The sequence below is a fragment of the Dermacentor silvarum genome, chromosome 3 (assembly GCF_013339745.2).
Source record: "Dermacentor silvarum isolate Dsil-2018 chromosome 3, BIME_Dsil_1.4, whole genome shotgun sequence".
NCBI lineage: Eukaryota > Metazoa > Arthropoda > Arachnida > Ixodida > Ixodidae > Dermacentor > Dermacentor silvarum.
The window spans coordinates 24,757,218-24,777,946 of record NC_051156.1 but is presented as its reverse complement, the minus strand read 5'-3'; the positions used below and the strand labels follow the sequence as shown (position 1 = coordinate 24,777,946).

Sequence of the window (20,729 nt, the reverse complement as noted above, 5' to 3'; positions counted from 1 at the left end):
TCTGCAAAGTATGTTTTTTATCAATAGAATTTCTGTTCAAGTGAATCGAAGTACTTTTTTTTTCTCTGAAACTAGTGAATTAGTGACGTTCATGTTACGTTTTGCGCCAGACATGCCGAAAAGGATCAGACAAGTTCCGGGTGAACGACGTTTATTAACCCATGCTTGTGGGTTCGTGGCTCGGGCAAGAAGGAGACCGCTAGCGAGCGCGACTCTGCTTTTAACACTTAGTGGCGCATGCGCACTTCGCAGAGTGCTCTTATCAATTGAGCGCCAGCCGACACAACACCACCTCCCCTTTTAATAAAGCACACAGTCAGAGTCCAGCTTGGAATCTATCTGGTGGGCGTTGGCCATCCCACATTTGTGAATTCCTTCACTTGACAAAGAATTCGGTCTTTACTCGTGGCAGTTGCGATATCTCGACTAGAAACAGGCAACGAGTCCAATCGCAAGGAATAAAATGCTTCTTCTGTTTCTTTGGTTTCCGCTTCAAGATCTGGCAGCGGCAGACGCGAGCAGAAATCGGCTTCCGCGTTCTCGCTCGATTTCTTGAAGATAAGATTGTACGAGTACGCTGCCAACGTAACAGCCCAGCGTTGCAAACGAGCAGCCGCGATTGTGGGAATTCCGGTTGTCGGGCCCAATATTGTTTGAAGAGGTTTATGATCTGTGACCAAGGTGAATGAGCGCCCATAAAGATAGAAGTGGAACTTCTTTATACCAAAAATGATGGCTAACGCTTCCTTTTCCAGTTGACTGTATTTCTTTTCCGCTTCAGACAGCGTTCTTGAAGCGTAAGCAATGGGCCGTGCCCTTCCGTCATCGTAGACATGAAATAGGACTGCTCCTACACCATACGGCGACGCGTCGCATGACAGCCTAAGTTGTCTTTCAGGGTCATAGTGTGCGAGCGTAGGCGGTTGTGCCAATAGAGCTTTTACTTGGTTGAACGCTTTTCTAGCATGCTCGTCCCAGTGCCACGCTACCTTTTTCTGCAGAAGTCTGTAAAACGGTTGAGCTATTGTTGCTAACTGGCGCACGAACTTGCTGTAATAGTTGACAACGCCCAACAAAGATTGAAGCTGCTTCTTTGATTGCGGCTCTGGTGCCTGGAGAAGTGCGTCAACCTTATCTGACAATGAGGAAATTCCTTCAGCGCTGATTTTGTGGCCAAGGTAGTGAAGTTCGCTTTGAAAAAACGAGCACTTCTCTTTCTTTACCCGGACGCCACGGCTTTGAAGACGCTCCAGCAGTGCTTCGAGATTAGCCAAGTGGTCTTCTATTGTCTTCCCAGTTACCAAAATATCATCTAGGTAGCAGCAAACACCCTTAAGGTCCTTCAACATCGTGTCCATTATCTTTTGGAAAATCCCCGGCGCGGAAGCGATTCCAAAAGGTAATCTGTTGACAACAAACAATCCCTTGTGCGTATTCAAGGTGAAGTATTGCTTTGAGGCATCAGACATGACCACTTGTTGATAAGCGCGGTTCAGGTCAATCTTTGAAAACTGCGTGCCTCCCGAAAGAGCCGGGAACAAGTCATCGACCTTCGGCAACGGATAACGTGTGACGTCAAGGCACGAATTCACTGTCACCTTATAATCGCCACAGAGGCGTATGTCACCGTCTTTCTTGATAACAGGTACCACTGGCGTTGCGTAATCTGATGTGGCAACGGGTGTTATGATGCCCATTTTTTCCATCTTCGAAAGCTCAGCCTCCACCGACTTTTGCAGCGTGAACGGCACGTTTCTTGCTTTTAGAAACTTCGGTGCCTGATTAGGCTTGAAATACAGCTCGGCCCTTTCTTCTGTAATCATGCCTAACTCATCTTTAAAAAGACAGCCGTACTTTGTGATCAAAGCATGTAACCTTTCCTCTAAACGACGAGAAATGGGTGGCTCTGACCTTGGCAGATGGTGGACGTCCCAGATTTTGCTCCACTCCAGCCTAATTGCCTGAAGCCATTCCCGGCCCAGCAATGGCGGCCCCTCCTGGTCGACGACGTATAAAGGAAGGCTCGCCGTGTTGCCGCCGTGCTGCACCTTGACCTGTAGGACGCCTTTTGGTATCACCAGGGCTCCTGTATAGGTGCGGAGCTTGACTTCTGTCGGCTCGAGTCTGGCTGATGAAAAAAATTGGCGGTATTGTTTGAAAGGCATGACTGTGACGGCGGCACCTGTATCTAGCTCCATAGAGACCGTCACATCATTTACTTTCATTGGTACCATGATAGGCTCAATACTGGGAGCAGATACGCCATTCAAGGCTACCACTTCCGAGTGGGATACCACCGATAACGTTTTTACAGCATCCTTGATGGGGCGTTTCCCACGCGACGTGCCGGAGGCGCTATGGCAAACTCGTTGCAGGTGCCCCCTTTTGTTGCACTTATAGCATTTGTCGTTTACGTGGGGACATGCTTTGGCGGAATGTTTTGGCGACCCGCAGCGAAAACATGCCTGCGACTGGACACTCGAAGTCGCCTGTACCTTATGCATGGGGTTGGCTGTAGGCACACCCGTGCGGGCTTCAGCCGTGCTTTTTGTTGCCGCCTCCATAGCCACCGCGCGCTCTACAGCTCTCTGAAACGTGAGCTTGCTATCCTCAGTGAATAGCACTCGCTGCATATCCTCTCTTAACAAGCCGCACACGAAGCGATCCCGGAGGGATTCGTCTAACGCATTTCCAAAATCACAGGTTCGTGCTAGCTTCCGTAGCTCGGCAACGTAATCAGAAATGGACTCGCCTTCGACTTGCTGCCTCCTGTGGAACTTTGCTCGCTCGCAAATGACCGACGGTTTCGGCGACAGATGGTCCCCCAGGGTCTTCTTTAGCACCTCGAAGCTCTTGGCTGAAGGCAGCTCCGGGGCAACCAGCGATTTCAGAAGACTGTAGGTACTGGGGCCGATGATGCTCAGGAATGCATGTACTCTGTCACCTTCGGGAACGCGGTTGACGATTAGAAACGACGTTAGTCGTTCTTCGTACGACGCCCAGTCATTCTTGGAAACGTCGAATGGTTCCATCTGGCCCAGAGGAGCAGCAAACTGCGTCGAACCTGCACTGGCTTCTTCATTCATGATATCAGTCAGCGAAGAAAAGAAAAAGCAGCACTCTTCAATCGTCGATACTGAACAGAGGCTGAATACCGAGAACACTTGCCTTCCTTGACGCTGCGCAACTCTTCAAAATCCCATCCTCGTCGCCACGTGTTACGTTTTGCGCCAGACGTGCCGAAAAGGATCAGACAAGTTCCGGGTGAACGACGTTTATTAACCCATGCTTGTGGGTTCGTGGCTCGGGCAAGAAGGAGACCGCTAGCGAGCGCGACTCTGCTTTTAACACTTAGTGGCGCATGCGCACTTCGCAGAGTGCTCTTATCAATTGAGCGCCAGCCGACACAACAGTTCACTTGCAGTGAATACCAATAAGCTTCTCAGGTAAATAGTCTACTTGCATTTTATGGCATTCTTTTATCTATTGCATAACAAGCATAGCTTTACAGTTTTTCTCCAAAATACAGACGGGCTGGCCCCACTTTCCAGCAGCTGGGTTATCGTAAGGCCAACCTGCGCGACGGCCGAAATGACCATCACCACTCCACGCGTAACAGCGCCGATGGTAAAGAGCAGACACCGTCTGTGCCATTGTCAGGTTCGGCGTGCAATTTGCCACCTGTCAAAGATTCTGAAATCTAGAGGGTCACGGCAAGTTTGCGTGACCCCCTGCACACACACACACACACACACACACATTTTTTTTTTTTTTTTTCGCTTATCCCTCCTCCGCCCAAATGCATGCAACCGGGTCGGGACACTTTTGTGCCTGCCGTGTAATTCCAAAGTTAGTACAGTGTAGACCGCTTATAACGTAAGTCGCCGTAGTCGCGAATGTCTGCACTATAAGCGGTACCGCACTATAACCAAAGCAACAATTTTCAAGGCCCGCACATACGCAAAACATGTGCACCGAGCCGCTACGCGTCAGCGACAGTCGAAGAATGCGGCTATAACGTTTGCATTCAATTTACAGTTGAATCTCATTAATTCGAACGAAATCACGCGGCGGCGCCTCCGACTGGCATTGCTCCGGCACCGCCATGGAGTAAAAGCTTAGGCGAGACCCCTCAATGTCGCGCGCAAAAAAAAAAAAAAAAAAAACGCCGCGGACATTTCACCCTCTCTCAAATGGCAAGGTCGCCGATTCTGCGTTGCGCCAGAACATGCGTGTACGTGCCGACATCTCAGCCACGCTACCGTAGCCACGCGTAGAAAATGGCAGTAAATCCTTCTTTCTCCTTTATGCTTCCTCTACTTTCTAGTCACATGTTGACCTGGCACGCTGCGGCTATGGAGCAATGGAACAGAGGGAAGCAGCGGCGCTGTCCCAGGCTGGCCAACGAAACTACCCATGCCAGCAAACGCCCGCTTCCCGGTAACGGCAGAAAACGAAACTTCGGGGAGCTGGCACCGGGCCGGCTGTAGCGGCGGCGCCTGCACGGCGCCGGGCGCGCACGGTGACAGTCGAAAGTGAGGGCGAGGGAGGGCTAGGGGAGCCACCGAAGCGGCGGAGTTGCCAAGGCGAAATCCGCTTCCCTGCCGCCCTCTCCCTCACATTCTACGGTCTCCGTGTGCGCCCTTCGCCGTGCCGTGCCGGCGCCGCCCCCGCTCACTCACTGAAGTTTCGTTTACTGCAGTTATCGTGAAGCGAGCGTTGGCCGTTTCGTGGCCCTCGCTCACTATGCGCGCCGTGATATTTCACGACTCGACTCGCACTCAAGATTCTGGTTTTAGCCTCACTGGCTGTTCGTTCGCACCACGTGCCCTTCTCCTCCACTTCATCTCTTTCTTCCTCTATCACTCCTTGGGGCGCCCGTTTGAGGGGAGCGTTCGCCATCTCCGCTGACTTCCGTACTCCCAGGCCGCCGCACTGTAACCGGTATTTCGTTTCCCGCAACTGCACTATAAGCGATACGTGTATACATGGAGTGCTATGGGAAAATTAACGGGAGTCTGAAAAGACCGCACTATATCCGGTCCTGCACTCTAAGCGGTTATGTTATAAGTGGTCTATACTGTACTTCGATTTGCCTGCACCACTGTGAACCCGTTCAAGGTGGTTCACAAGAAGTCGAGTTCAGGGCTAGTCTAGCAGCGCCACGTAGAATCGAATGCCGTAGTGCAGATGTGCGGGCCTTCTGCTTTGTTGTTTCGCTTGTGTGTCTCAGTCCGCCTCGACATTTTCAGTGTTTTGGTGTTCGTGGTGTCAAAATCGCCTTGGTGTCTCCATATGAAGATTGCGAACACTGGCCTGCTTCCAGCTGTTGTGCATGTCACCATGGAGCTAGTGGACTCTGAAAGTGACAATGAGTATGACGACATAGTCGCAACAGTGGCAGTGAAGTTAGCAAGAGCGGGCAGAAATTGCTTGGTGGTATTGAGCTTTACTAGAAGCCATTCGAGTATATACTCTCTTGCTAACTGATTGGATTTATCCGAATCTTCAGTGCACGTGTGCATTCAATGACTTGTTGGGCATTTTAAATGGCATAAACGGAGAAGTGGCCAAACAGGCGTGATAAAGAATGGACCAAGGCGGGCTTCTTGGTAAAGAGCTCCGGTAAAGGGCTATGTTGCACCATAGGCTTTGTTGACTGGTACCGCATAGAGATCGACAAGTTGTCACGGTCCTACTTCAACCGCAACAAGTTCCTGTCTGTAGTGCTCCAGGTGATATGTGATAATACGAACAAGTTCGTTGGCATTGTTATCAGATTTCCTGGATCGGCACACGATGCCAGGGTGCTTCATGAAGGCCCCTCCTTTGAGATGGCAGCGTGCTGGTGGTTACCTGCTCGGAGACTCTGCATACCCCCTGCTTCCATGGTTGTTAACACATACCAGGAGCACTATAACAAGTGCCACTCTTGGCAAGGGTCTTCTGTGAAGAATGCCTGTGGTCGGCTACAGCAAACATTTGGTAGGCTTTACTCTGTTGATGCTGCTACCATCAAACAGTGCTGCCTCATAGTGGTGGGTGTTGCACACCATGTGCAACAAAGAGAGGGATTATTTTATGAAGCTGCAAGAAGCACGAAGATGCTGGAAACGATGATGAAAATGACATTACTGACCGAAGTTTGCCTGCAGTGAAACGAAGGCCTTTGCACAAACGCAATTTTTAGTGTTCCATTTGTTTAATAGAGTACTGTCTTCATGTGGGAGGTAATGGGAAGCATTCTTGTAGAGTTTGATTTTAACTCGTTAGCAAGCTAACGCATCGTTAGCCCGCTATCAATGGTTTAAAATGCCGCTTTCGAGACCTTCCGTGCCGCTCACGGACACATGGCACCATCGGATGTGAAGGACAAGAACTATATCTTTGTTTCCCAAGCAGTTTGCATTTCTCCCGTGTGGCAGTGATTTTTAAACACGCTCCGAACCTTTACGATCGTCGCAGCAGAATGCAAAAATGTCCTGCTCCAGAAGCGGTGCGCGCGCGCTTAAGGAGATAGCAGATCTTGCGATTCCGCTACCTCTGCGGTTGATCTTATTGGTGCATCGAATAGCAGTGAGTTGGAGGACGCTGACTTTTTGTCGGACTTTGAGACTAAAAGCGACGCCGACTTTTTTACAACATACATCTCGTTAATAAAACCGTTATGCATGAAAAGTACATTCATTCTGCTTTTTCTTCATGTTTTACATAAAATATTCGGTGCTGTAGTTCCATCAGAAAAAAAAATATGGTGTAACCTACAAAAAAAAAAGTTGACAGTCACTTTAGCATACGCTAAAGAAGTATAAGGCAAAAGCCTGCACACTCACGAGAAGTTAATTACTTGACATTCTCATTCGAATGCGTTGTACTTCCTATTACTTGTTTTCTCACATCACAGGTCATGGGCTTGAGTGCCTTAATTAACTTCACCTTAATTAAGACCAAAGATCATGGTCATGCCACCATTGATGGTCGTGGGTGGTGCCACCATTGATGGTCATGGGTTCGACCATCAATGGTGGTACCATCAATTTTGGTGCCATTGAATTTTGTTCCCACTAAATGTCGTGGGTTCAAGTGCCTTAATTAATTATCCTAATTAACTGTTCCCTAATTAACTTGGCCTAACACCAAAGGTCGTTGGTTCGACTACCTTTAATTTTGGTGCCCTAACGCCGGTCAGTCAATTTTTCGACCCATGAGCCACTTAACTCTTTCGGGACGGCGCCCATAGGCCGTCGATCCTATGTGATCGGCGGTTTTGAATGTGCTGCCAAGCTCAAATTTCCATGCTCTGGGAGAGGTAGCTCCATCTACGAAGTAGCTTTGTAACTAGACTTTCGGTTTCGACGTAGCTTTTTTTTTTTTTTTTTTTCAGCAGGCGGTGATATGCAAGCGAGTTTTGTAGAGAGCAGAGGTCGCGGACGCTGAGAAAAATGGCGCCGTGCCCGCGTCAGGTTGCTCAAAAAGACCGACGTCAATCGCATCATTCCGCTGCTTCGGTAATGGATTTTTTTGATGAAAGTAGCAGCGAAGAGTCCGAAGACGACTTTGGCAGCTCCGATATCATTTCGGACAGTGATTCGGGCGACGACCAGCCTGGGACTTCATCTAGTAGTCGACGGTGAGCATAGTTACAGATTCAATTCTCTCTTGAGTAGGTAAACGGGCTCGCTATATGTTCTCATTGTTTTATCTTGTAGGAGGGACGTGACGGCGGCTGTACGAGCCGTGCCGTCGTCCCTGATCAGAAGGGCGAAGGCAGCGAGCTGAGCTACGGGGCTGCGACGACCAGCGTGGCTGGCTTTTGGAACGACACTGCGCGTGACGAGCTTGCGCCCCGAGCACCCGCTGCGCTTCTTTTATTTTCTCCTTCGACAGCCGGCGCCAAGGCACCAGCTGAGAGCGCCGAACGAAACGCCCCGCGCTGCGCGCCACGCTGGTCGACGCCGTAGCGCCCACCGACGCTGCGGCGTCGGTGGGCGTCGAAATGGCGAGGCAGTTGAATCGTGGTTGAAAAGTGTCCGTGGCCAGTCCGAGTCGTCAACATGAAGGCATCAGGTCACCACCACCACTCAGGCGGGCAGCACTGGGAGCTCCGCAACGGTCGAGGGACTCGCAGAATGGACGCTGTTGGGAGGGGCGCGTCTAGCCAACAATATAATGATCGGCCCATGTGTCTTGAAGGAGGAACGGGGAGGCCTGTTAGGCGAATGGTACACCGGCGGTACCCGCGCAAGCGTTGTCGGCGGCGTATTACGTGCCGCACCGTTACGTGGCGCGTAGGGTGCGCGCACGACCGATGGAGTTGAAGTGGTGGGCGGACCACGATGCGAGCAGTGCAGGTCGACGCGGCGCAGCCTGGCGGGGTACATAGCGACAGGAGTGAGCCACGAGCTGACCGGCCAAAGGGGGGTCAAGGCCTGCAGGAGCGTCCGGTGGTTCGTTGAGGACGCCTGACGGGGGATGCGGTGAAGGTCGTGACCCGTGTCCGCGGTGGTGGTAGCCGGCAGAGTCGGAGGCAGTGGGATCGGCGCAGTACCGAGCTCGCGCGCCACCTCGGAGACCGGCTCAGCAGACCGCGTGGAAGGGTCGGGTGCCGTTGTTGCAGGAGCGATGGCGTTGGAGACAGACCCAATGGCATGCGGCATGGTAGCCAGCGTTGGGTCGGTGATGTCTCCATTGTCGCCTGCCATCGTTGGGGCGAGAAAGGCGATGACGTGGCCGGTGTCATGGTCGTGACGATACCCTCGGCGACAACATTGTGCGCGTACTCGCACGAAAGAGAACCCTGGAGAGAGCCGGAGGCCGGGGACTGTGCGGTAGCGCATGGGGTGGTCGCCGAGACGGTATCGGGGCAAGTCGAGAGAGGAAGGCTTGCCTGATGGTGGCTAACGGGCGCAGGAGCAGACGCGTCTGGTGCTGGCGGTGAGGGTGCCGGCAGAGATGACTCGCGCACCGCGCGGTCTACCTCTGGAAGAGGGTGGTAGACAGCACCGAAGTCGAGCACGCGCTGCCGAAGTTCGTCGTACGGGCGCGGGCCAGGCGATGGAACGCCGAGGTGGAGCTGGAGAGCAAGTGACAGGACGTCAAGGAGTACTGCGTACTTGAACTCCTGAATCCAGATGTGGTTAAGCTCCAGAGCAGCCTCGAATTGGGCGAACCAGACGCCGACGTAGCTGGACGAGAACGGTGGCAGTGGCGGGTCGAACTGGGGCTCCGGCCAGTGAGCCATGGCAGCGTGGCGCTCGGAAAAAGGCGCGCTCTCCCGGGTCACCAATGTAGGAGGGACGTGACGGCGGCTGTACGAGCCGTGCCGTCGTCCCTGATCAGAGGGGCGAAGGCAGCGAGCCGAGCGACGGGGCTGCGACGACCAGCGTGGCTGGCTTTTGGAACAACACAGCGCGTGACGAGCTTGCGCCCCGAGCGCGTGCTGCGCTTCTTTTATTTTCTCCTTCGACAGCCGGCGCCAAGGCGCCAGCTGAGAGCGCCGAATGAAGCGCCCCGCGCTGCAGCGTCGGTGGGCACTACAATCTCTATTTGGTAGGGTCTCAACAAGCTACGGTAGCGATCTCCTGCCACCAGCACAGAAGTGGATAAAGTTTTTGCCGCGACCGGAACCCGGTGTCTACTTGCACGATGATGTGGGTGTGGCCCTCAGAAACAGATGAAACAAATTTTGACTGCCCTGGACATCTTCTTTTGTTTTTTCTCGACTCAAGTGATTGGAACTATTTGTGAGAACACTAACAAATATGCTTGGGCCCACATTTTCGAGAAACCCACGCGTGCTTTTCCGAACGGATCGTGGGAAGAAGTGACCCTAAGTGAGATGCTGAAGTTCATCGGACTCGTGATTTACATGGGCATCATTTAGGTTCCGCAGCTGAAACTATATTGGAATGTGGAAAACCTGTACAGGGCTCCCACCACGGATCATGCCAGAAAGTCTGTTTATAGCTGTGCGGGCAATGCTGGAAGTTGCAGACGATGTCAGTCAGCTGGCAGGAGGAAAGCTCCGCAACATATGGTGGCTTATCCAGTACATCAACCAAGTGTCAGCAAAGCTCTTCCAGCCACATCGTGATCTTTCCGTGGATGAGTGTATGGTTAAATCGAAAGGGCGGTCTGGCATCCGGCAATATATGCATGATAAAGTCACAAAATGGGGCTACAAGCTGCGGGTCCTAGCTGACCCTGGCACCGGATATACCATACGATTCACCGTATATACCGGCAAGCGTGAGCAGCCAGGGCCCCATGGATTGGCTTTCGATGTAGTTTGCCAGCTATGTGAAAAATATTTTGATCAGGGGTACAGGATCTTTATGGATAATTTTGATACCTCTACGCGCCTGTTTGGTCATCTCCTCGACCGAAAGACATGGGCTTGCGGAACCACACACAAGGATCGCCGAGGATTTCCTGGCGAACTGAAAGATGCACGATGGGAAAAGAAAGCTCGACGCGGCGACATACGATGGTTGCGCATCAGCGGATGAGCTCTCGTCCGCTGAGCGCTTCCTCACCACAGCAGATTGCTCACAGGCCCGCAACGAGGTGGTTACATGAGACCTTTGTTCTCGCGCTTGGCGGACCGCTACCCAGTTAGCCCTAGCACAGCGCGTACTCGATTGGTCTTACGGTGAGCCTTGGACCGTAAGCACCGTGACTCTCGCCCTGTGCTGTATCTTGGGTGAATAAAGCCGTGTTTGTAGTCGATCTGACTTCGGAGCCTTCTCTGCGCCGTGTGGGAGAGTCGACGAACCCTGCCGTAGCGCCTTTGTGCGTTGCGTCGTGCCCTTTCTTGACCGTCGCTCGTAGGGTAAGCCTTTTGCAAACCCATCTCCACAACGTTAAAGAATTGAAAAATTATATACAGTGTAGACCGCTTATAACGTAAGTCACTGGAGTCGCGAATATCCGCACTATAAACGGTACCACACTATAACCAAAGCAACAATTTTCAAGGCCCGCACATATGCAAAACATGTGCACCGAGCCACCACGTGTATGCGACAGTCGAGGAATGTGGCTAGAACGTTTGCATTCAATTTACAGTTGAATCTCGTTAATTCAAACCAAATCACGTGGAGCCGCCTCCGACCAGCATTGCTCCGGCACCGCCATAGAGTAAAAGCTTAGGAGAAACCCCTCAATGTCGCGTGCAAACAAAACAAAAAAAAAAGAAAGAAAAAAAAATGCGGTGGAAATTTCACCCTCTCTCAAATGGCAAGGTCGCCTATTCTGCGTTGGAACATGCGTGTACGTGCCGACGTCTCAGCCACGCTACCGTAGCCACGCGTAGAAAATGGCAGTGAACCCTTCTTTCTCCTTTATGCTTCCTCTACTTTCTAGTCGCGTGTGGACCTTGCACACTGCGGCTACGGCGCAGAGGGAAGCAGCAGCGCTGTCCCAGGCCGGCCAACGAAACTGCCCACGCCGGCAAACGCCCGCTTCCCGATAACGGCAGAAAACGTAACTTCGGGGAGCTGGCGCCGGGCTGGCTGTAGCGGCAGTGCCTGCATGGCGGCGGGTGCGCACGGTGACAGTCGAAAGTGAGGGAGCTACGAGGGAGGGCGAGGAGAGCCACCGAAGCGGCGGAGTTGCCAAGGCGAAATCCGCTTCCCAGCCGCCCTCCTCCCTCACATTCCACGGTCTCCGCGTGCGCCCTTCGCCGGGCCGTGCCTGGCGCCGCTCACTCCCTTAAGTTTCGTTTACTGCCGTTATCGTGAAGGGAGCGTTGGCCGGTGTTTGCAGTTTCGTGGCCCTCGCTCGCTATGCGCGCCGTGATATTTCACGACTCGCACTCAAGATTCTGGTTTCACGTAATAGTTTCAGCGGAAACCCGCTAGGTGGAGAGAAGTAATTAAAGGGAAAATGAGACTTCCACCCAAAAATAGCAATTGCTACAAAGGAAATCCGTATGGGCTCCTCGAAAGAAAGCATCGCAGTTGAAGAAAAATTTGTCCTGGTCCGGGACTCAAACCCGGGACCACCGCCTTTCCGGGGCAGCCGCTCTACCATCTGAGCTAACCAGGCGGCGAGCAGATGGCAGGGCGAAGTCAAATTTGTCAACAAATCGAAGTTAAGGCAAGTGTTTGACGTAATAGTTTCAGCGGAAACCCGCTAGGTGGAGAGAAGTAATTAAAGGGAAAATGAGACATCGACCCAAAAATAGCAATTGCTACAAAGGAAACCCATACGGGTTCCTCGAAAGAAAGCGTCGCAGTTGAAGAAAAATTTGTCCTGGTCCGGGAGTCGAACCCGGGACCACTGCCTTTCCGGGGCTGCCGCTCTACCATCTGAGCTAACCAGGCGGCGAGCAGATGGCAGGGCGAAGTCGAATTTGTCAACAACTCGAAGTTAAGGCAAGTGTTTGACGTAATAGTTTCAGCGGAAACCCGCTAGGTGGAGAGAAGTAATTAAAGGGAAAATGAGACATCGACCCAAAAATAGCAATTGCTACAAAGGAAACCCATACGGGTTCCTCGAAAAAAAGCGTCGCAGTTGAAGAAAAATTTGTCCTGGTCCGGGAGTCGAACCCGGGACCACTGCCTTTCCGGGGCAGCCACTCTACCATCTGAGCTAACCAGGCGGCGAGCAGATGGCAGGGCGAAGTCGAATTTGTCAACAACTTGAAACTAAGGCAAATGTTTGACGTAATAGTTTCAGCGGAAACCCGCTAGGTGGAGAGAAGTAATTAAAGGGAAAATGAGACATCCCTTTAATTTACCAAGATAGCATTCCCCAATTGAATCAGGGCAACACTTGACTTCAGTCAACCAAGATAACAGGCTGGCTTCAGGAAGGGATATTCTATGATGGATCATATCCATGTCATCAATCAGGTAATAGAGAAATCTGTGGAGTACAATGAACCTCTCTATATGGCTTTCATAGATTATGAAAAGGCATTTCATTCAGTAGAGATACCAGCAGTCATAGAGGCATTGTCATAGAGTCATAGAGGCATTGCGTAATCAAGGAGTACAGGAGTACGTGAATATCTTGGCAAATATCTACAAGGATTGCACAGCAACCTTGGTTCTCCACAAGAAAAGTAGAAAGATACCTATCAAGGAAGGGGTTAGGCAAGGAGACACAATCTCTCCAATGCTATTCACTGCATGCTTAGAAGAATAGAAGTATTGAAGCTCTTAGACTGGGAAGGCTTAGGAGTGAGTATCAACGGCAAACATCTCAGCAGCCTTCGTTTTGCTGATGACATTATCCTGTTCAGCAATACAGGGGATCAATTACAACAAATGCTTGAGGACTTTAACCGAGAAAGTGTAAGAGTGGGGTTGAAGATTAATATGCCCTTCCACTACTGTGAAGATGGAAGCCAGCAAAGCTGTGACTATGGTGGGTCTGCTGTAGTAAATATTACCATCGTGAATCTATATATTGTTACGAGGAGTATTTAATTGACAATAAACGGCTAGCACTTGTCTATTCAAGACTGCACAGAGCACACAGGTTCCAGCAGGTTTCAGTCCGACAGGAGAGCCTCTGACCCTGCCCCACTACAACATCTTTGTCTTTGCCATTGCTCATGACAATGTTATCATTATCAATCATATTGAGCGTCTTCGGCATGATTGTCAAAAAGCAAGGACACCGGCGTCTTGTTTTCGCCCTGTCCGATGGCCAAGTAGTGTGTTTTCTGTGCCAAGTCCGCACCATCGTCATAGACTAGCGTATGAGCCACAGCGTTCATAGCCACGGCACACTGCACAGCAGCGGCAGGATCCTGTGAGATCTCTCCCGCTGCTGCTTTAGGCGGCTCATACCCACATATCTTGCGGGCGTGGGCCACACATGATTTCTTTCTTACCTTCCTTCTTTCTTTCTTTATTTCTTTCCTTCCTTCCTTCTTTTCCCTGGCTCATGCCCGCATATCCCTGGCTCATACGCGCATATCCAATGCGGGTATGCGCCACACGTGATTTTATTAACGTTAATCATGGAAAGCCCGAGATAATTGAGGCAATTGAGGCAGATGACGAGGAACTAGAAGAATGCTTAATTAGCATTAAGAAAAAAGAAGAAGACCGAATATCACGTGAGGCGAAAGAGGAACGCGTAGCACGTGAGGCCAGAGAGGAACGCCAAAGACGTGATGCGCTCGAGATTAAGCGCCTTGAGCTTGAGATTTTGAGGGCTCAGAATACCGGAGAAGCGACTCCCATCTCGAGAGAACGCGAGAAAAAAAATAAAGGACTTGATGCAGTCATACCGAGTCGGGGAGGGTGTTGGCCTCTTCTTGGTGAACCTTGAGCGTACATGTGAGAAGGCTGGATTTCTGAAAGACTCGTGGCCACAGCGTCTGCTGACGTTGCTGCCGTGTGAGGTTGTAGACATGATAGCTCACATGGAAAAAGAGTAATCAGAAGACTATCTAGTCTTCTGAAAAAGTACAGGTTATTGGCGGAAGCATTCCGAACAAAGTTCAGGGAGGCCGACAAGGCCAGAAACGATTATTATGTCAATTTCGTGTACTTGTTGATGGCCAACATGAAGGAGTGGCTAAAAGTATCCGGAGCTTTTGGTGACCACGACAAAGTGGTAGAGTGTTTTGGGCTGGAACAATTCTTCCGCCGACTGCCTGAAAATATAAGGTATTGGGTGCAGTATAGGCCAGTCGTAGAGACAGTCGCAAGGGCGGCAGAGCTTGCTGAGGAATACGTATCGCGCTGGGGCCCCGAAAGCACGCTCAGGAAGGAGAATAGATTGAAATCCGACAAGCAGGAGCGTTGGTCAAGGTCGAGACCGCATAAAGAAAAGGAGAAAGCGTAGTCAGCGACCAGTAATGAAGAGAGGGAAAGGAGGAGCCACCAGAACTCAAGGCTGCACAACAAATGAAGGCTTTCGAAGCTAGAAAGCCAGTTGTGTGCTTAAACTGCCAAAAGACAGGACATATTGCCCTCGTTTGCAGAAATCCAAAAGTTCTCTTTTGGTCGATGAGCAATACCGATGGCAATATGAGATTGTTAGAACCGTGCATTCGGGATCTCGTAGTGAATAACAAGCCTTGTCGCGCACTCTGGGACTCAGCCGCCATGACGGATGTCGTTCATCCCTCATACGTAGAACAAAGTAAGTTTACAGGACAATGCGCTTGGATAAAGCAAGCAGCAGAGGCTAACAAACAGTCTTTGTCTACCAGTTGCGAGAGTCCGCGTTGAGGGTCCTTTCGGAACACTTGACACAGAAGCCGCCGTGTCAGCGTACCTTCCACCGCATTATCCATATTTGTTTTCAAACAAATCCGACGAGTTGTTGCGGAGCAGGGGAGTCATTTTCTGCGAAGGAATAGTGCAAGCTTGTAGCGCCCACCGACGCTGCAACGCGGGGCGCTTTGGTCGGCGCTCCCAACCGGTGCCTTGGCACCGACTGTCAAGGAAGTAAACAATAAAGAAGCGCAGCGCGTGCTCGAAGCGCAAGCTCGGCACATGCAGTGTTGTTCCAGGAGCTTGAGACGCTGGTCGTCGCGGCCTCCGCTCGGCTGGCCGACTTCTTAGTAGGAACGACGGCACGGCTCGTTCGCCGCCGTCACGTTCTTCCTACAAGCTCTTCAAAGGCACGACTACTCGTGGCAAAGGTAGCATGCGCAAGCCCAGCACAGGAGGACACAGCCTTACATAAGGAACCCTCGGAGAGCGCTAATAAGGTTACCAGTGAAAGCGAGGTCGTTAAAGGCGCGTCGGCTAAAGAACAGGCCACCGCACTGAGTCAGAAAGAGGCGGCAGTTTTGAGAGTGAACGGGGAACCTGTAGTATCTCGGGAAACTGAATGCGAAAGTTGCTAAACGTAGCAACTGGCACTTTGGTTACCGAGCAAGAAAGGGACCCCACTCTTCGGAACCTTAAGCACAACGATGAGGCGGAGACCGCTAAGAAAAACATAATGTTCCAAAAGAGGGCAGGCGTTTACTATCAAACGTATCACGATAGAAAAGGAGTCCAGTTTGATCAACTAGTAGTGCCACAGCGTTACCGCCAGGATCTGCTGCACCTGTTGCACGGGGACCTTTGGTCCGGACACCTTGGCATTCGAAAAACCGAGGACTGCTTGTTGCAGGAATTCTACTGGCCCGGGTGCTTTCGGCAAATAGAAGCATTCGTAAAAAGCTGCGACACGTGCCAATGCATTGGAAAGCCCAGGGACAAGGCTAAAGCCCCCATGAAACTTGTTCTAATAATTACGGAGCCGTTTCGCAGACTTGTAATAGATACAGTAGGACCTTTGCCCGCAACTCAGTCCGGCTACTGCCACATTCTTACGGTACTGTGCCGTGCAACCAAGTTCCCTGAAGCAATGCCCTTAAAAGATCTAAGCTCAGTCGAGATCGTGAACGCGCTTTTGTCCATCTTTGTGCGAGTCGGATTCCCAGCGGAAATTCAGTCGAACCAAGGAACCATTTTCACGAGCACCCTAACCTCGACGTTTCTGGAAAAATGCGGTATCAAACTCATCCATAGTTCGGTATACCATCCCCAGTCCATTGCCGTAGAAAAGGTTCACTCGGTCATGAAGCGTCTGTTGCGAGCCATGTGTTATGAGCGCAAAGCAGATTGGGAACTCTGCTTACCAGCAGCTGTGTTCACCCTTCGAACCGCCCCGCATGAGTGAACAGCGTTTTCACTGGCGGAGTTAGTCTATGGTCGTTCCCTGCGATTGCCACTCCGGATCATTCGGGAAGCCTGGGAGGGCCGGGCTGACAATCCGTCTGTCGTTGAATACATGCTAGATTTGTTAGATCGGCTGCACACGACGCAAGAGTTGGCAGGACGAGAAATGCGCAGAGTCCAAGGTAATGCCAAGCTTTACTACGACGTCGCGCGCTCGGGCGCGACGCTTCGAGGTAGAAGATCAGGTAATGATAATACGTCCCTCACCAAAAAACAAGCTGCAAGTTCAGTGGGAAGGACTGGCTGACATTGTTTCGAAATTATCTGACACGAACTACATAGTAACAGTTCCGGGTAAGAGAAGAACTCATCAGGTATACCACAGCAATTTACTGAAGCCCTATCGGCAGAGGGACGCCGTCATAAACATGTCCCTTAACATGCCAGAGGAAATGCCGCTTGACTTTCCAGAGTTGGCGCCAGCAACGGAAGCCGGTGTAGGCGAAACCATAGATAACCTCGTACAGCAAGCCGAGCTCTACCTCCCTCAGAAGACGGAGCTGCGGGAACTCATATATGAGTATAGAGATAGGTTTTCGGACAAGCCGGGACTGATGACCGCAGTTGTCCATGATATTGAATTAACCTCATCAGAGCCTGTGCGTTCGAAGGCGTATCGCGTTTCACCACACAAGCGTGAGGACATGGCTGTGGAAATAATAAAGATGTTGGAGCTAGGCGTAATAGAACCGGCAGAGAGTGATTATACTTCACCTCTTATCTTTGTTGAGGTCCCCGGAAAGGAACCACGCCCTTGTATTGATTACCGGAGGCTTAACCTGATCACGAAGGATCAAACCTATCCTATACCTCATATCGAAGAAAGGCTTGCGAAAGTGAGCAGTGCCAATTTTATCTCTACACTAGACTTAGTCAGGGGTTATTGGCAGGTACAGTTGACAGACGAGGCGAGTAGGTATGCCGCATTTATTTCTCCATTGGGAACGTTTCGACCAAAGGTCCTGAACTTTGGATTGAAAAATGCCCCCTATTGTTTCTTTAGCCTCATGGACCGGGTGTTGCGTGGTATGGAGAATTTTGCGCTACCGTATCTCGATGATATCACGATCTTTTCCGCATCATGGACAAAACATCTGACACATCTGTGAGCCGTACTGGCCCGGCTGCGCGAAGCTAACTTAACTGCCAAAGCGACAAAGTGCCTATTGGGGCGTGCTGAAGTTGCCTACCTGGGTCATGTGATTGGTCAAGGCTGCCGCCGGCCTTTCGAGGTCAAACTAGCTGCGATCGAAAGTTTTCCACAACCTCGCACTAAACGGGATATTCGTTCATTTCTCGGAGTAGCAGGATATTACCAAAAATATATTCCGCGTTACTCCGATGTTGCAAGTGCTCTGACAGATGCGCTGAGAAAAACAGAACCACAAACCATACAGTGGGACGAAGCCCAGGAAAGCGCCGCAGCGTGGTGATTTCAGCAGCAACGTGGTGACGAACCCTTGGTTCCTCACCACGCTGCTGCTGAAATTCTGCTGCTGAAACGCCGATCCCTCGCCCAGTGGCTGCTGGCCCATACGCGTTGGGATTTTCCTCCCCCGCCGGAGATGCTGTTACGATTGACGTGTGATACCCCGTTCAAAAAGGATTGCGATTGACGTGCGACACCCCGTGCGGAGAGGATTATCGGAGGACCATGCGTAAACCAACGGAGGATGAATCACTAATTTGCTATGGTTGTCTCGAGTGGTCCTCAATCTGGCGGGCGAGTCGCAGTGACTACTGGCCCCTTTGTGTGCATGCGCCCAGGAGGCGTGGGAGTCCACCTTCCACGAACTGTGCACCACAGGGGCCTCGAGTTGCCGCTAGCGGAGGCAAGCCCGTGAAACTTCGCCTAGGAGAGAGGGAGCAGCCGCCAAACCCCCGACTGGACTCAGTACCTGTCACGCGACGTTGACGTGAGCAAAATCCTGCCTACGATTTTAGCGGGCCTATTTAAGTGGCCCCATCATGTATTTTCTCATCATTCTCGTCTCTTGTTATCCTTCAACAACCATGAAATAAACAGTGCAAGTTTCGCACTAGAAATCGTCTTGCCCCTGCCTGGTCACCATGGTCTACTGGACGCCTTCAGCCTGCCTACAACGCCATGCTACCCAGTAGTAACGCCGGTCGAGCTTGAAGCAACCGGTGTCACAACACCGCGGGTTGCCAGAACCAGCCAGGATGATTTTGTTCTCGCTGCCCTCTGGAAGTTCTCTGGCTAGCGGACGACAAAAAGAGATGATGAGCGCTAGCTGCCATCTTTGTGGGGACTTCACAGATTGCAGCACGGGCGCTTGAGGACTCTTACCTTGCCTAGCCAACTGGCTTGCATCGATCATTAGCACGCGCCACCCAGGCTGATGTGGTTTTGGAATTTGTCTCGGTGAGTGCTCGTGTACTCGTTGGCGCCATTCCCGACGTTGGCGCGGTTCGTTGATTGCTGATTGCTTTACTTCTAGCGTTATCTTACTAGGGTTCTAACGCACCGTTCCACCTTGCGAGACTGCCACACAAGCAGCGGGGAACCATTTGAAGCTTTCTTTTGTGTGTGTGTGTCCCATGAACGCTTCTTCCCGGCCGTGGACATCACGCGGTGCTGTCGATCATGCTTGCATGGTATTTTCATCGTGTTCCGCGCAATTTGTCCGCGAAGTTGTAGACGCTCATTCCCACACATTGCGGTGCCTTTTTGGTTCATCTTTCTCTGGTGGTATCTCTTTTCACATTGCTCGCGTATATGCGGCGATACCGTAAAATTCCGATCAGGCACCCCCCCTCCTCAAGCAAGTCGAAATTGCCAGCAAAGTTAGGGAGGGCACTATCCCGGAACGGCACCAAAATTCAAGATGGCAACGACAAAATTTTCCCGCCAAAAAAAAAAACAAAGCGCAGTGGGAATGGCATAAAAATTTTGTTGAACATTAACTTTATTGAGCCAAAGGTTTGTTAGTGGTGTTTATCACTCTCAAAACCACCGAAGGACTACAGAAAGAGCGCATTGACGCTGCACGGACGTGTTGCCGCGACCGGCAACATGAACATTGGTTGTGCAGCTTCTATTCCAGGCAAAATTATGTCCGCTTGAGTAAAGTGACGCCTAATGTTCACTTTATTAAAAACCATGTCCATGGTGAAACGTTTCGCACTAATGAGAGTTCCGGTACAAGTCAAGCTCAGCTGCAGTGCATGACTACCGATGGCGGACAGCGAGCCGTGGCTCGGCCATACTCGCATCGCAGCTAGTGGCGCCGCAAATATCAGCATGTTTTTTTCATCGTGTGAAATTATTGCGAGGAGAGGGTAAAGCGGCCATGACGGTAACAAAACATTGCTGCTTGGTGTGATGTCAGGTTCTTCTGGTGTGAATTGTTTCACTGAGGCAGAGCCTCCGTTCAGGAAAGACAAAGCCATTTTTTTTTTCAAAATGAACTTAATATTCAAAGCAAGAAAAAGGAGGAAAAGAACAGAACACAGAAAGTACATAAAAACCAAAAGTACAATTAACCCCGTTAGTCCACGCGAGAAGAGTCTCAATCAAAACAAAGAAACAAAAATCATCGAGTCTTAGTTACTCGGGCACTTGTGTTGACGGCATGCACTAGCACTTGCGTTGACGGCAGTAGTGACGTGGCGGGCAGTGGCTCTACCGCGGACGCACGGTAGAGCCAACCCGGACGTCCGAGTCCAAGGTTGTCGGAGTCGAAGACCGACCAAGTCCGACCACTGTAGCTGAGCAGCGCCCGTACTGGTTCGCTGGCTCGCGGCTTCGCCCTGGTGCCTCTCGCCAGCGTCGTTCCAGGCCTGTGGTCACCCCCAGGTGACCTCTGCTCTCCGCACGGCGGCTCAGGAACAGCAACAGGAACCTCAACAGGAACCGCCAACATCGTCTTCTTTGTCGGCGACTCGGTGGTCTTTGGAGCAGATGCTCCTACGCAGTGCCTTGACGCTGTCCACTCACTCATGACACTTGGGAGCGTCGGCGGTTCGTTCTGAAGCGCCGTTTGCTACAGATTCGAAGTGAAC

At 51.3% G+C, this 20,729-nt stretch overlaps 1 protein-coding gene and 1 non-coding gene across 4 annotated transcripts in view; one reads left to right on the top strand and one right to left on the bottom strand.

The window, feature by feature from the left end:
- The window catches only part of LOC119445387 (ubiquitin conjugation factor E4 B), a 441,801-nt gene that overhangs the window by 324,613 nt on the left and 96,459 nt on the right, over positions 1-20,729 (top strand). The window lies entirely within an intron of this gene.
- Trnas-gga (transfer RNA serine (anticodon GGA)) lies at positions 12,530-12,604 on the bottom strand. The gene has a single exon. It is a non-coding gene; the product is annotated as a tRNA-Ser (tRNA).